At 40.4% G+C, this 17,213-nt stretch overlaps 1 protein-coding gene across 13 annotated transcripts in view; it reads right to left on the reverse strand.

Moving 5' to 3' along the window:
- Positions 1-17,213, reverse strand: part of SOX5 (SRY-box transcription factor 5) — a 608,636-nt gene that overhangs the window by 410,254 nt on the left and 181,169 nt on the right. The window lies entirely within an intron of this gene.

A 17,213-nucleotide genomic window follows, 5' to 3' on the forward strand; every position in this document is an offset into this window, starting at 1 on the left:
CATTGTAACCAGAGATGTGGACAGAAGAAAGTTCTAGTAGCTTGCTGTAGACAAAAAAAAAAAAAAAAAAAAAACCCACAAAGGAAAAAACTAAAGAACATATATGGCATATGCAGCCTGCTAAGAGGGCTATTTTTCAAATGTCCTCAGCCCAGAATGGCCTATTTGCTGCTTTGAACTTATTTAATAACATTAAGCAAGAACACTTAACTATCTAAAAGAAGGATCAGTGGCATAAATCAGACATCATTTCACATATTTCAGGATCAAAGCTGCAAGGCAACATGATTTGTGAGGACATTTGAACAGCTCTAATATATCACAGCTCCTTTTGAAGGATACTTAGGCATATTAGTTGCCCAAATGATGATTTCTTTGCATAGTTGTAGCCAAAAAGAAAAGAAAATTGAAACTTTTCATTCAGGAATTGGTTTCGTCTATAACCGTGATTTATGTAGAGCATCAAACAAAGCAGATGAAGACCACTGTGAATTTGAATTATCAAAATTAAAACCAGGAGAGTGAATTGATTTTTTTTTTCCAAATGATCGAGGCTAATCGAAGTGACCAGCACAGAAATTGCATAATCAGTAGCCAATATGAGTTAATAGGAGCTGTATAACCAATGTCCAAGATTACAATCATATTTCATTCAACTTTCATGAACCTGTCAGGGTGGAGCACGGCCTGCAGAACTGCTTGATTCAGGATAAGAGTAAGCTGTACTGCTCCATTTTAAAGCTTTTGCTTTTTCTTCATACTAAAAACTCCTTGCCATGGTGGACTGCCCCAAAAATAGCTCATCTTAAAACTCTCTAATGAGAAAGGCTGGATGAGATGATTTTTCCAAGTCCCTTCTAAATTGCATTGTTTTGTGTTTCTCTACAAACGGTAATCATAAAACTGATTACACAATAACATTTATTGAAACAGGATGACCCCCGTGGCAGGGGAAAGTGATGAGGAGGACTCCATCTTATCAGAAGGCTAATTAATTACTTTATTATGCTATATTATTCTACTTTGGCACAACACAGGCGCAGTAAATAGGATAAGAATTGTGTTTTCTTTCTCTGATATTCAGAGAATGCAAAACCCAGAAAAATTCTTGGGAAGAATTGTGCCTTGCTTTTCTCTGGGAAGAGAAATGTGGCGACAAACATTTAAAATCAGAATCAAACTTTTCAGGCTTGTAGCTGCTGAAGGTGCAGCTATACATATGGAATTTCAACTACTTCTAACTCCCTCCCCTCCTCAAGAAAAAGGTAAACCTCTTCTTGGGGCAGTCTTTAAAACACAAACAGGCTAATGTGTGTCAGCCTCTGGAGTTAGAACATTTGTCACTGGTTTCCCCCAAAACCCAAAGATTCTGTTTTTCCCCCATGTTTCTGCAGTGCGCTGGTGTTCCAGGTTCAGAAGAACACACTGCCAGGTTTTGGGGATTTGGGAGGAGCTGCAGCTGCCAAGGTTCCCCTCTCAGGGTTTACAGCACCCCTTGGTATTGGGCTGCTGCAAATCCATCACCAGTTGGTGCCCTCATCCTGAATCCTGCTCACAGGGAGCATCTCCTGCTCATAGGGACAAGATAAAAGCCCCAAGGAGAGGGGAACAGGACTGGAAAAACCAAAGCAGAGCCAGAAATCCCCAATCTCTGGTGTGTGTGGAGGATGGATTATCAGGCAGGCTGAAATTAAAGCAACAAGGAGGAGGCAAGAAAACCAATGGGAAATTAATATTTTCAGAAAATGTGTTTAATGTTCACAAGACATAATAGCATTTAATGCTTTATAAAAGTCTGTTTAGCCTGCAAGTTATTTAAATTAGCAAGTCTGGAGTCACAATTCTAATTCCCCGTGAAAAGGAATTCCATTTCTTTGTTAATAAGTAATCCCATATCCTTTTCCCAAGACATGCACATGTACACAACCTTACCATAAATAGCATTATTCAGTAATTACAGCAAAGAGGAACGTTAAGGAATACCTGTTTTCCTCATGATCTCCATTCCATTAGCATACAAACCCTATTACATTCAATTAACATCCAAAACATTTTTGCTAAAGAAAACTAAGTACTCTGAGGTTCCACATTCTCAGCAAACTAATAACAAACTTCTGCAGGAAGCCAACAGTAATCATAAAAGTTCTTGCAAGAACTTTTAATACCTACAATATCTTGTACCAAAGGGTACCAGAGTACAGATCTGCTCACAAAGGAGCTCTGAGTTTCTCTGCAGACAACATAAATGGACTTCTGAGGAAAATTATGTACACAGGGAAATCTGATTTACATGTTTAACAAAACAATACAGGTTGGTATGGTTTGATATGTAGAGAACAGCATTTGGAAAAGCTTCACTTTCATAAATGGTGTAGCTTGAACCCTGCCCTTTGCTGAGCATCATATCTGAAAGGGTTTGCTGCAGCACAGATCTCAGCTGAGTGTTTAAAATACGCCTGACATATGGGGAAACTTTCCACAGATTAAATGATACTGAAAATAATGACTAAACACTGAGTCAGAAAAAAGAAACAAGAAGATATATGCATCCCCTCCATCGTTCCACCCAGCCACCCTAAGCAAGATGATAAAGAAAAGATAAATTGCACTATTCCATAAATTAGAAGAATTACAGAAAGGTCAGATATCTAAAAAGAGAAATTATATGCTGAGAAAGAACAGAAAGAGTGTATAGCTCTAGTAGAGCAGTTAATATTTTATGTTACAATAACTCAGAAATGTAGGAACCTTAAATTTTATCTGGAAATACAGCTCTTGGGATTCAAATAAAAGTGAAAACCTCATCAGTTTTGGTTTCTTTTTGAACAGGATCAGGTTGGAGGACAGACTCTGACCCTTTGTTATCCAATACTCCAGAACATGAGCAGTCTCAGCTGGGAGGTACAATCCCTCTCAGAAAAAACATCTCTGTTTGAGAAATAAATTCAGCACGTAGGTAATGCTAATTGTTATGAGTCAGGGCTCAGCATAAAAAAATCCAGCCAAATCAATCCTGAAAGCAGTGGAACAATATGATGTTCCAAGAATGAAATGGTAGCACTATCAAAAGCAATGGTGTTTTTGTACAGCTTCAAAAAGACATATTTTTTGACAGATTTTAGGAGGTAGACATAGTAACAAAAAGGAAAGCTAAAGAAATTCAGTATCCTCATATAATAACTTCAGCAAATTCATACTTTAGCACTAACAACGCAAACCTGGAGAGAGAGATGGGCAAAAAGCTCAGAGAACACCTGAATTTTTTTGCAGGTACAGACAAGACTCAGAAGATATCATCAGATGAAGAAAGAATTGGAGCTGTGAAGATGCCACCTTCAGTGGGCAGATGCCCCATCCCTGATGGCCAGGGCTGACCAGGCTGGGCTGGCACAATGCCCCAAACATCCCTGAGCCCCTGCACCCATGGGGAGGGGGGCTTGGCTCTGCAGTCAGCACACACTGACCCCACCATGAGGAAATGAGAGCAGTGCAGAACCTGGGCAAGAGGGGTTTTGGCATCTGGAGCTTGGGAAGAGGGAGAATATGAGAAGGTACATGGGGGCTACTACAAGAGTGAGAATATAATTTCTGGAATCAATGGCTTGGAAGAGCAAGGGTAAGACAAGCAAAGAGTGACAGCATCCACTGAGAGGTGGAGATCAGAACTAACAGAGTGGGGGAAAAGGAATTAAAGCTGGGCCTTGACCACCCTCAGCAGTACAGACCAGCCCTGAACTGACTGGTGGAGATGGGCAAACAAGGAAAACACTCAGAAAGAGCAGTGCCCTCTCTGCCCAGCACTCTGACAGCTCTGCCCCTCTCCAGGAGGGTGAGAGGGCAGCAGCCTCTGGGCAGAGAGGGGCAGGAGTCAGTGCAGCTCACAAGGACAGCACCAGAGAGCCAAGGGGATGGGCAGGGTGACATTTCTCCTCTTTTCCCCACCAGACATACATAAATACTATCCAGGCTGCAGAGTAAAGAGGCAAAAGAGAGAGGTGTGGTATTTAGGTGCACTGTGCAATCTTAACTCAGTTGTCTTGTGCAGATGTATCATGGTGGGATATAAATATATCGCACCAGTCTTTTTTCCATCAAATGTCACCCACAGGATAGAACTGCTTGCTTAACAAACAGTCACTTCATATTGTGTTTATTTTCAGCATGAGTTGGAAGAGCCTGGCCTTATTTACTCTGTGTTGCTCTGACTCCGTATTGATAAAGCAGCTCCTTTTTAGCTTTCCTGAAGTCACCCATCAGCATAATCTTTATCCTGTATCAAATGAAGCAGTCTACAAACAAGCTTAAGCACTAAATTAAGAGGACTAAATTAAGGTAGGACAAGTTAATTAAATTATGATTTTCCCCCTGCTCCCTCCCCCCAGTTTCTCAGTGCCTGGGCTTTGTGTCTCAGCCATGCAATCAGCACTGACTCCTGTGGCTCATCCCTGAGTATCACTGCCATGCACTGAAGCCATGGCTCCTTCAGCTACTGTAAATTTCAGATGAAAGTTGCATTAAGATAAGAAACAGAAAGGACGAATAAAAACAGTAATTAGAAATGTAGATTACATCCTTGGAATCTACACATGAATTACATTAGAACAAGTATCACGACTATTCAATGGTATAATAGTCTTTGGAGCACACACTTATAAAGAAATTAAAAAGCAGCCCTATGTTTGAGTGTTTAATGGTATAAACAGATCAGACTTGCAAAGAATGGGAGGCAAACAGATGGAGAGGAAACTCAGGAAAAATACCTTTGCACACTCCAAAACCCCCAGAGCAGGGCACTGGCAGCACTGGGTGTCTGCAGTCCCAGATCAGCACACCCAAACATGAATTGTGGGACAGAACCAAACTAATCTGGAATACAAATCAAACTCCCCTTTATTTTAATGTATAAGCAGTACCAACATTCACTTTCCACTCTGATGTACTGGTATTAAACTTATCATTAAACTACTGCTACTGGTATTAAACTTATCATTTTATCATTAGGATTATTGTTTTCCCTGCACCTTTGCAATAGCATCCATCATGACAGCACTGGAGAACTTTCAACATCTCCATTTCAGTGAAATGAATTGCACAAATTCTCCTGTTTCTTCAGAGGCCAAGAGGCACAGAGGATCAGAGGTTCTTAGCAGGTAAAGATGCTCAGCTCTGCAGAGTTAAAGATGCACAGACTCTGTCCAAATCGGATTCATTATCTTCAGTAATACCAAGCAGCAAGTATTAATGTAAAATCTTTGAAAAAGAAAATTTTACCAGCACAGAGGAGCATGTAACTTTGACTGTTTCTATGGATTTTAATTGATTTTTAATCTGCTGCTGGTAGACTGTAAGTAACTGCTGAAAGCACACACGAGTGCAAGTCAATGGGAAGTTTTATTAGTTTGCTTTCAGGGAATTATAGCAATGATGGAAGGACTCTTAGGCAGGCAGAGGCTCCCAGCCTGAATGGTTTCTCTTCTCCTCACAGGCCATTTGAACCCTGCCTCCATAAGGGTCCAACTCAGCCAGAATTTACACCTGACTTCCACACCATGGAGCCCAGGATGGCTGCAGAGGAAGTGCTCGGGTTATCTTTTTTTTTGTAGAATAGGGGTTTTTTTGTTGTTGTCGTGGGGTTAAATGGCAAACAAGATACCCGAAAAATGGGAGGACTCCAAAAAATACTGCCCACAACCACTGCATGCCTTACCATCGGCAACCTCGCCCTAATAGGAGCACTATTCCTAGCAGGGTTCTACTCAATTCCTAATTCATTGGCAAGGCAGACAGTAAAAACTCTTGTACACAGCACACTTTGTCTATAAATCCTTTCAGAGTCCCAGAAAAGGTTCTGAAACAAACTTTTTTTTTCTTTACCAGAAGGGAAGGGTTTTGCATGTAAAAATTTACTTTTTCCACATGTTTTCATCACTTTCAATGTCCTGCTGAATATATTTTATACAGAAACACTCTGCAGGTGTCCCCAATACCACACTCACTTGGTTTTCTTCACATCAACTGTCTTGCTGACTTTTATCCAACACTAATTTTTGCACAAAGGACAATTAGGACCCAGATATATTCTCCTCAGGTGGCACCCAAACCTTCACCTCTTTAACATCCCTCTAATCTCATTCTGCCATTCGAAAAGAGGAGAACAAATAAATTAAGTTTAGAAGGGCTAAGCCAAGAAATGCTTTGCTTTCAGTGAACCCAGGCTAGGAGAGGAAATGACAGAGCTCCTTTCTTCAAAACCAGCCTGGACAGCACCTCTGCTCCTGCCCCTTCTCCCCAGCAGTGACAAACAAACACATCTGAGCATCTCTGGGAGCAGGGATCTCCTGCTGCACTCCCAGGTCTATGAGCATGGCACAGGCACTTGGGACTTGGTATTTGTGTGACTCACCCAGAGGCAGAAAGGAAGAGAAAAGCAGAATTTACTGTCAGCTCATCAGCCACCACAGACCCTGCAGAGGCTGCTGCAGCCTCCTGCCTGTCATTATAACTGACTACAGAAGAATATTTGCATACTTTGAAAAAAACTAAATGACCCAACAAAAAAGAGAACCCCTAAAAAAACAAAAACCACAAAGAAACAAAAAACAAACAAACAAATGAAAAAAACCCCAACAATAACAAAAAACCAAAAAAAAACCCCAAAAAAACCCACCAAAAAAAAGCCAAACTACAAGCAAAACCAATAGTCAATTTTCTTAGCTGACCTAAAATATTTTAAAGAAGGTGGCACCCCCATCATCTGCTCACATGAAAAAAATAGAAAAGGGAAGCTCTTCACTTAAATTTGTAACTCACAATAGCTTAGCACAGACAAATGGAAGGAAATGGCAAAACACAGTCATAAAACCTGAATGTATATCAAGTGCAGGATATTTCTTTGAGAGGATTTTAGAAGTAAGCCCAGAAATTAAGATCCATCCTTTAAACAATCAACTCAACCTGATGCATGGGTCCTGTGCATGACCAAATTTTGGATTAACTCTGTAGCAGTGCAAAGAGGGCTGAAATCACCCAGTCTTACTTGTGCCACTCACATCATCAGAGATAAAATTCACATTTAGCCATTTACACGTCCCTCGCTGTGGTGGAAGGTGAATCATTTTATCAGGGATTACAAAGGCACAGGGCTCTTTTAAGCAAAAAAGGGAATCCTACCATCACAGAAAAAGCATGAAATGGCAAACCAGAAGCTATTGAGATTAGAATATTTCTCATTTAACCCTCTTTATCAAGATAAATGCGCTACCTAACAACACAGAAAGACAACATCTTGGTTCCATGCCTAATTTGAGAATATTTAAAGTAAGTAATATTTATGAAGCTACAACTGGCCCAAACTGCATGAGGGTATCATGAGAAGCCTGGCACACTGCTGAGGTGAACTGCAAAGAGAAAAAGCAGTGACATCCTCACAGGTTCAGATGATTTGCCCTGGTGTACTTCCTGAGAATGCCTTTTTATCTGGCCACTGTTAACAGATCTGGCACAGCAAACTGAGCCCAAAGAAGGATCTCCTTGGGTGATTACCTGGATGCTATGCTCAGTGAGGTTTATTTCTGACTCCTGAGTGGTCAGCACATATCCAGGAGGAGAACACACGCAGTTCCAGCTGAGAGACTTCCCAGGGAATTCCTGATTACACCAAAGCCCTCCTCAGTTATAGTGATGGTGGCTGCTGCAATGGTCACCAGAGAGCTGCCAAAACCAAAACCCTCCCAGACTGCAAGGTCCTTGAGTGCACATAAAAAACCAAACTCTTGGAACAAAATAACCTCCTGATGACATTCTGCATTATTTGACAGTCTCAGGTTGATTCCTTGGATGGATTCAAACACATAAAGACCCTCCAACTAGCCAATTATTCTTCTGTTTTGACTATAAAATAAATGGTTAAATCCACTAGTCACTGGCTCATAAAACAATCTGTTGAAATAATGAACTCAAATATACTAATAGGATACAGAGGTTCACCATTAATTGTTTAATCCATAGCTGCATAATACTGTACTGAATTATTTCCCCCCCCCTTTTACCCTTGCTAGGAACTGACACAAGTACAATAATTAAAATAAATTTCAACACAACCATTTGGAAAATTGCCAACATTTTCAAGAACTTATAATTTTCTTCCTCCCCCCTTTTCCCAAGACAAAATACAGTTTTGACATCTTGGTAAAAAAACAGTTGCAAACTGTTACTTACAATTTAGGAAAAAATCACTGTTTTAATCATGACCTTTCATCTGTCCTTGATTTGGAGCGAAAGGGTGGGGGAAATTGGCCACTTACAGAAATAATCCTACTGGGCTTTCGTCTCACTGATTGACAGCCTCATGTGGCTAAACACATTCACAATTAGAAATAAAAACTACCCCTCTCAAAATGGCAGAACTTATCCTCCATCAAGCAAGATGTGCTTGGAGCAAGTACAGCTTTTAGTGGAGATGGTAAAAATGATCTTTGAAAGATGGGATAAACATCAATTCTGCATTGTCCACCTCCAAACCTATTTGACAAAAGAACACTCCCAATAATGATTTGTGTAAAGCCCAGAATAGCTAAATACTGCCCACGTCATTAATACACAAATGAAAAACACATTAATAAAATCCACTGTTGATTATATGGTAATAAAATGTGCCAATAGGCTCTTTTCAATGTCCCATTCCATCTGAACATGGGCTATTGGAAAAGCACAGCTGCACTATTGGCTGCAGCATCCTTACAGATATTTCCAAAATGTGACAGATCACATTTGCTGCCTAAGACTCCAAGCCAGTGCCTTGTTGGCATTTGTGTGAGCTGCCAGTAAACCAGCTGAGAGAGCTAAACCAGCAGAAAATGCTTCACTGCTCCCTAAAGTGAATCTCACACCCCTCTGCAACAGGCAGAGAGGTGGATGCACAGCCTAAAGCTGTGAAGGTGACTTGTGAATCAAAGAATTAGGTGACATGAGATTATCTCAGACTCCTTCCAGCCTTTCCCTAGACGCTTATTTCCAAAGTCAAAAGCCAAAATCAGAGCAATTTGGCAGAAAATCCTGTGTAATGATCACACACATCACAGTCACTTTGCAGGGGGAAAGACCCCTCTCTGTCCCCTTTGGTGATGTCCCCTAAACACCTCTTCCTCTTTTGTTCCTGCACCAGAACCACACCAAGGCTCCAGGCTGGACGGCACACAGGAGCTCCTGTCACCATCATATTTCCTGGAAAAATCCTTTGCCAGGATATCTCTCCTGGGAAGCTGAGAAGCCTCAGAGAAAAAGGAAAACCATAATTATCTGATTTGCTTCTCCTGTGTTTTGCTCCTTTGGAATGTGGTTTGGAGATTGTTTATCCAACTGGTCACTGTTTGATTGATTTAATGTGAATTGTTTTAACCAATCACATTAATCACACCCAGCTGTGTCGAGGCTCTGGCGAGAGTCACAAGCTTTCATTATTATCTTGTTAAACCTTCTGTAAGAAGCCTTTCCATATTCTTTAGTATAGTTTTAGTATAGCATTGCTTAATATCATATAGTATCATAAAATAATAAATCAGCCTTCTGAGAACATGGAGTCAGATTCATCATTTCCCTCCTGCCACAGGGGCCCCTGAAAATACCACAATCTTCTAATGGGTGAGACTCCTTGTACCATCACAGGCACTCCCAAAGGCTCCTGAGCCCAACCTGTACTAGCAATGACATCTCCTTGCCCACAGCTGGTACAGGGGATGAGCTCTGCTGTCTCCAAGCAGGTTTAGAACCATCCCCAGCCTTTGGGGACAAGGGCAGGGGGTTCCCCTCTCCCTCCCAGCATCAAGGGAGGCACCCAGCCCAGCAGCCTGGCACAGGAGCCAGGGCAGGAGCAAGGCTTGTCTGGCTAGGTGAGATCCCTGCCAGCCTTCCTGCTAAAATTAGAAAGCTGGTGGCAGTACCTTGGCTCCTGGCACTTGCTGGAGACAGATCTTTAGCTCTTTCTGCAGCCAAGGGGTGGCATTTTGATTGCTGCCTGCCAGCTCCAAGTCGTGGCAGTGCCTTGCTGTCAGCTGGGCTCTTTGGTGGCAAAGCCCCTGCCTGCCACCAGCTGCCTCTGCTCTGTGCCCCATCACCGTCCTTCCCCAGAACAGCAGAAACTGAGCACGGCTTGAAACAGGCAAAATTTCCACTCAGAAATTAAAATTCCAGCCTGGGTAGGTCCAGAAGTGAATTCAGCAGGCAAACAGGAGTGCTCGTAATTCACACAGTTAAAGAAGTATCACTTTTTAATGCAAAGATCTCAACCTCTCTCACATAGATCACAAACACTAAGTGTCACAATATTCCTGTGACAGAGCAAGGAATTATTGTGCCCACTTCTGTTAAGAGTATTTAAGTTGATATATCACCTATGTAGGTTATAGATATATCCTACTGCCACAATCTTAACCACACTGATCCTCACAAATCTTCTCTGAAGTAGGGAAATGCCATTTTCAGCATTTTGGGTAATTGCAAACCATGGTGCAGACCATGGCCAGATGCAGATGATCCAAAAATCCACCTGATCCTGGGGCCTCCACTTCCCATTGGCATTTCTGAAGGCACAGACACATCCAGTAAAAACCCTCTAGGGTAGAGATTAGGTGGAATCCAGGCCTAAAAGGGGTTGAAAAGTTGCCTTAATGCACTTGGGTGTCTTTCCTGCTTTTCCTCCTTGCAGCCAAAACATTCCAGGGGGCTCCTGGCCAGAAAGTGAGGCTGCAGCCCAGCATCACAGGGGCTCAAGGCAGCAGCCATCCCCTTGTTCACATTGAAACAGAAAACATAAATACTCATAAATAAAAGGAATAATAATAAAACTTTCCATTGAAACAAAATGGCCATCCTTTCAGTTAAAGACCTGAAACAGAGATGTTTCTCCTTCAAGAATAAAAAGACAATCTTGTTCTCCTCCCTTCCTTGTTTCATCTTCCTCATAATAAACTATTTTGGGATCATTAGAGAGGTTTACACTGTAGAAATGATGCTGAGAAAAAGGAAACGCAGAGGCTGAACTTTTCATGCAATTTTTGAAAATGAAAAATCTCGTGGGTAAAAAATTATACCACTCTTTGACTTAAGAAATATATGAATTGAAGCAGTTAGGGTTTGGCTGTGTCTGCATACACATTATAAAGTTGCCACAGTGTTATGTCTTTATTGACAAATCTCTTCAAAAGAATTGTATTTGCTGTCGACTCTGAAATGCAGCATGTTTACCCAAAACAGAAAATCTAAAGATGCTCTTCACCCTACTGTTTTAAGTCCACATTTTAGGAAACTATCATTAGATTGGTATTTTACTATAAAAGGTTGGAAAACAAAATGCTGCTCTCAGAAAATTATACATGTTTTGGGATTTTTTTTTAATATATATATATATTCAGGTCTCATTTACCCTTATATTTGACACAAATGAAAATAAAACAGCATTTTAAGCTCCTGGAAATGACAGTATCATGTTATCTAGATAAGTAACACAGAGCTATTATTGAAATTCTGATAGCATTTGGTTTACTGGTAAAGGAAAATTACCTGTAATGCATAGTTTAAATAATTACTTTTAAACAAAAGCTTCTTTTCTACAACACTTATTTATCTTCTGAGACTAGCTCAGCAGGGTTATGTATTTTATTCAAATTGCCTTCAGCCTGTTAATGGTGGGGTGTGTTAGCAGAGGAGCAGGGATGCCCGTTTGACTCCTGCTCCTGACTCTGGGAGCTGGTCCAGGCTCTGAAGAGGCAGAGCTGTGCACTTGGATATGTCACAAACACTCAGCCTGCCTCCCAAAAACTGGCAGCAGCATCTCAGGGCAATGGGCAAACAAACTGAAAGCTCTAACTGTGCCTAGGACAGCAGCAGTAACCACCACCAAACCTGAAATATACTTCAGTCTTCAGTTTTTATATTTCAGAAAAATATTTCACTCGATTTCAAGTCTCCCAATGTGAAATTATTTTGTTTGCTTTTTACTCATCTCATCATTTCTCTGTTCTCTTTTGTGCTCAGCATTGGGTGTTCCCTGTGTCAAACCAGCAATATAACTATATAACTATATATATATATATATATAATATAGCATGTATTACATACATTATGTAGCTATTACATATATACACACTCATGTATATGTATTATATATTACATATTATATAACAGCTATAGAACTATATAACTATTACATATGATCTGTTATATATGCATTCTATTTTACATAAAAACATATATGTAATAAATATGTAATATATAATACATAATGCGTATTATATAACAGCTATATAATCATTACATATTATATATGTTCATATATATATTATATATGTATTATATATTACATATATAACATCTTTATTACATATGCATGTATATCTGTATTATATATTACATATTATACAACAGCTATAGAACTATATAACTGTTACATATTATATGTTATATATGTGTTATATATTACATATATATACACATAGATATTACATATACATATTATATAACCACCTACAGCAATATAACTATTCTGAGCTGCTCTGTGGTGAGTTTATGTGGCAGATAACAGCACAAATCACCCAGATAATTCTTATAGACAGGGGGTTCAGCTTGATTTGGTGTCACCATTGCCACCAAGGCTTCCACATGAAAAACAGGCTCATCTCTCTTCCCACATCCTTAAAACAACCAAGTTAATTTTCTTTATTAATTCACTCTATTTTTATATATGTTGACTTACTCATATGGCCCCATTAATCTGTTTCACATATTTGTGTTTAAAAGGATCAAAATTCTAGAAATTAAAAACTATGATTTTTTTCCCATGGGCAAACACCAAAAATGCTACTTACACTTCAGAACTGAAATTGCTAAATGAAGTGGTCTCTTTCCTTAGCTGAACAAATATCTGACAAGAAGCAGAAAAGGAGGCAGAAACTTCTCAAAGTTATGTTATGATACTGGCCAAGAAGAGACAGCAGGATTTGTCCACTGCACCAAGCCTGAATTTTAGAGAAGCTCAACAGCTCCACAGAACTGACATTTGTTGGAATATTAACTAACTTTGAAAAGATGTTTAAAGAAAACCATGAAAAACGTTCACTAGCTGATATTCCCAGTTTCTGAGGTGTCCACAACACCTTCAGGAGGAGATCTAACTCATGTCCTCAAGCAGTCCAAATGCACACCATGTCCTGGCATCCTGGAACACCTCCCAGGGGAACTGACATTACTGAACAAGCATAGAAAGCAGAGCAGACAAATAGGCTCAACCACCTATTTTTTTTTCTTAAATAAAGAGCATTTCCCATTTCAGAAAAAGTGAACAAGAAGTGAACACCCACACACAGCCTCAAAGGCAAAGAAAAACAAAGATTTCCAGAAGCCTTGCCCTTCAGCTGGCCCAGACACACCAGGAACAGTCAGATCCTGCCAATCAGCACTGGGAACAGCAATGGGACTGTCACAGGGGAGCACAAATTAAATACTTGAGTTTTTTACTGCTGATTCACTTACTCCCACTATCTAAAGAAAGAAAGGAAATGATGGGCCTAAAAAAAGTGTACCATGTGCAGGGCACACGTATATAAACCCCAAACTGGCTCACAGGAGAATGGCAGAGGATTCATGTACTATCAGGGACAACTTGGCTTTTAAATTGCTGATGTTTTTTTCTTTGGAAAAAGGTTTTCTAAAAAGCAAGCCAAAACATTCCCAGAAAAGTGACCTGGAGCATTCTGACCTAAACTAAAAAGGTGAAAAGGATCCAGCCATGCACACAGAGAATTTGTTCACAGAGGAAGGCAGAAACAAGCAGATAAACCACTGGGCTATAACTTCAGATCCCAAGCAGGTTGAGCTAAGGCAATTCTAGGTTTTCAGCATTTCTCCAAGACTTTGGGGCCACTTCCCATTCCCAATCTCAGCTACCTTTTCTCACTGTGTTTGGGAAGAGATAACATTTCATCAGTTGGCTGTTTCTTTGATTTTCACTGCTTGTGATTTTTAGACAAGAAGATGGTCACCCACCCTACCTGATGATACCCAAACTCATGCAGATTATATTAAAGAACCTAGTCTTGGTTGCATTGAAATTTTTTTGTAAAGGGAGAAGCAAACCTGTAGTTTCTGCTTGTCAGAACAGCCAGAAAGGACATTTCACACATGTTTCTGGTGCCCTCAGCTTCTTCAGTTATCATTTCCTGCTTCATCCCATTTTCATGGATATGTGGACAATGTGCATGATTTTAACCTATGTTGTCTGGGAATATTCATCCACTGATTCTCAGTTACCTGAGCAACTGCTGGGTACAAAATGAAGGCACAAAAAAACCCCTTTATCCTAAGCCTCTTCAGTGCCATTAAATCATCCGAATTCCTTCTAAGGTGACAGTCCTTGCAGCTGGCACAACAGTAAGCAAACTCACATATGAACACTCCAATAAAACACCACATTATGATTTGGACCTGCTCCCTCAACATAAATATTATACTTTTTAGACCTGGTGGGTCTAACAATCACTCAGAGGTACCCACCCAGAAACCATTCTTGCAAACAAGCCTCAGTCTTGGATTTTTACAAAAACTGGCACAAAAAGCTCCAAAACCAGAGCCATCAATGCAAGTAAGAGATTCAGATCTCAAAGTTCAGGATGACATAGAAAATAAATGATGTGCAGGAATAGGGGCTTCCTCCCTCTCACACCCATGCTCAGAAGTGCATGCAAATATTGCGAGCTTGTAGGTCACCAATTTAGCAACAGGTTTCATTTTGAGACCTTTTTGGAGGGGAAGTAATACAGCAACAGCAATTCCTCTCAACCCACTTCCCATTGTCACCACACAAACAGACTCAAATTCTCAGGTTGACAAAAACTGTATCTGCAACAGAAAATGGGATTATCATCACAATGTGCCCCAGAAAATTTATATTATTTACCAACTGGAAGTAAGATCTGAGGCAAGAACACAACCTCAGGCAAACTTCCTTTTCTTGTTTCATAGAGCTGCTCTCCCCAGCCCACACTGGGTGTACAAGTTGCAGACCACAGAGATCTAAGAAGCTTTACCACATTTGTGTGGAGGAGGTTTCTGCAACTCTACTGATACTCAAGCCTTTCTCATCAAAATCATATAGAGGGATAAGTAAAAAAATTCCTACTTTATTTGGAAAAAGGCTGAATAATTTCTTTTTAACGACTTTAAGACAAGTTATGCATTAAAAAATATCAACATTCCCATTCTTTCAATCTCTGGCTGCTTTTCCTTTTTATCAGGAAGACAAGTTCTGCCACATGGTTCAAATTCTTTTATACATTGATCTTCCTATTGTAATTTCTTTTTTTCACTATGATGTTAAATTAAACTGCAGGAATAAACAAGGCTATCTCGAAGTACATTTGTATATACATGAACATGCTGTATTTGACAGCTGTCTTCTCCACCTTTTCCCTGTCATTTGTTACACTCCAACTGCAATGTCTTTGTAGTGGGATCCGTGTCTTTCTATTCTTACCTGCACTTCCAGTTCCAATCTGATCAGAGTTTAGAGGAACATAATGTTTACATGCTAAGGAACTACAATAAGAAACCACTCACTGTCCCTATTGTGTGGGAAGGCACATCTACAAAAATCAAAAGCAGCATGTGAAGAAATAATTTATAAATAATATTTGAAAGTCGAATGTATGGTGATCAAAGGCAGTGGAAACAGAGGCTGAGCCTAAAGAATTATCTGCAGCTTGCCATGCTTTAACTACCAGCTCCTGCAGACAGCTGAACTGCCGTGAAAAAGCCCAGAAACGGAGCTTTAATGGTAAACACATGAGGCAGCAGGGACAGGGAGACAGCCTGATGCATTCCATGGTTTGCTTGGAGATCACATAACTTCACAGCAAAAAACCACATGCCAATATACGGGGTTGAAAATTGCAAAATCCAAGAAAGCACTGGCAAATAAAATAACCAAACCAACACAAATATGCAAACCCAGAAGATTAATTCTTTGAAGCTAAACATATCCAGCTTGTCAGAGGTCAATTAGTGACATACACTGAAAACACAAACACTTTATTCTCTGACAAAACAATTTTGCAAGTAAATCTCTATTTATAATACTGATGAGTCTTCTCGTAAGTGTCAGGGACCAGACTATTTCAGATTAGAAAATGATTTATTCTCTTAAGAGCCACAAACTTATTTTGATCTGTGAGTTTGAGCCAGGCTCGCTCCATGTGCCTGCAAACTCTCAGCCAGGGGAGTTTGGTGTTTTTCCCATGACGTTGCTCCTCCAAAAAGCAGTAGCCCTAAAGGGCTGTGTGGATGGGTAAGGGAGGCATTTACTGTCCCACAGAGCTTATTATCCCAACATCAGACAAAGCATGACAGGTGGACCCAGCAGGGAATTTCAAACAGGGCAACATTTAGTGCTATTTACATCATTGGGGCCTCTGAATATTAAAATTTAAATGCATCCTCACAGATTTAGAGGAGGGGGAAGAAAACCCAGGATTCTGACTAGAGATGTGCCACAGAAAAAAGGCAGAGAAGCAGAAACAGATCAGTCCCTCCCTGTTTGGGTGAGCGAAGACAGTCACAGCACTGCAGTTGCACACAGTCACATCGTAGGTATCAGCAGCTCTGCCTCCCTGAGAGCCCAGGAAAGGCAGCAGGACAATTTCTATAATTGACTGGATCAGCAGCCATACCTGTTATTAAGATTACTTGACACAAGAGATTAAACAACTACCTGCAGCTGCTCAAAGCCCTCCAGTACTGTGCCACTTGATTTATCTCTGGTGCATGAGTGCCTCAGGCTGTGTGCTCTGGAAATGGGACAGCTTCTCCAAGAACAGGGGTACAGAGTATTACACTGAAAGTTCTTCAAGCCCCTCCTCTGAAAAACACTTTGGTGCTTCAGTCTGGCTGTGGCTTTTGTTCCCATGAAAAGCCTTTTGTCCCCAGATGTGCCTCAAGTGAGCCCTGAGGAACTGCCTTTGCAAACTGCAGTTGTCCAGTGAGTAGTGCTTGGTTTTCCAATGTTGTTATTGTACTTTCAGCGTGGTTGTTATGTGAAAGCAAGTGTTGGATCTTGCTTATACTGTATTTCACCTTCACCCCATTTAAAGGCATGTAGAACAGGAAATGAGAGTAAAGTAATCAAACGAGGCTTCAAAGGAGATAACACAGTGAAGTTACAGATAGCA

This window comes from Agelaius tricolor, unplaced genomic scaffold, assembly GCF_023055355.1.
Source record: "Agelaius tricolor isolate 1412-34295 unplaced genomic scaffold, bAgeTri1.0.p SCAF_72, whole genome shotgun sequence".
Lineage (NCBI taxonomy): Eukaryota > Metazoa > Chordata > Aves > Passeriformes > Icteridae > Agelaius > Agelaius tricolor.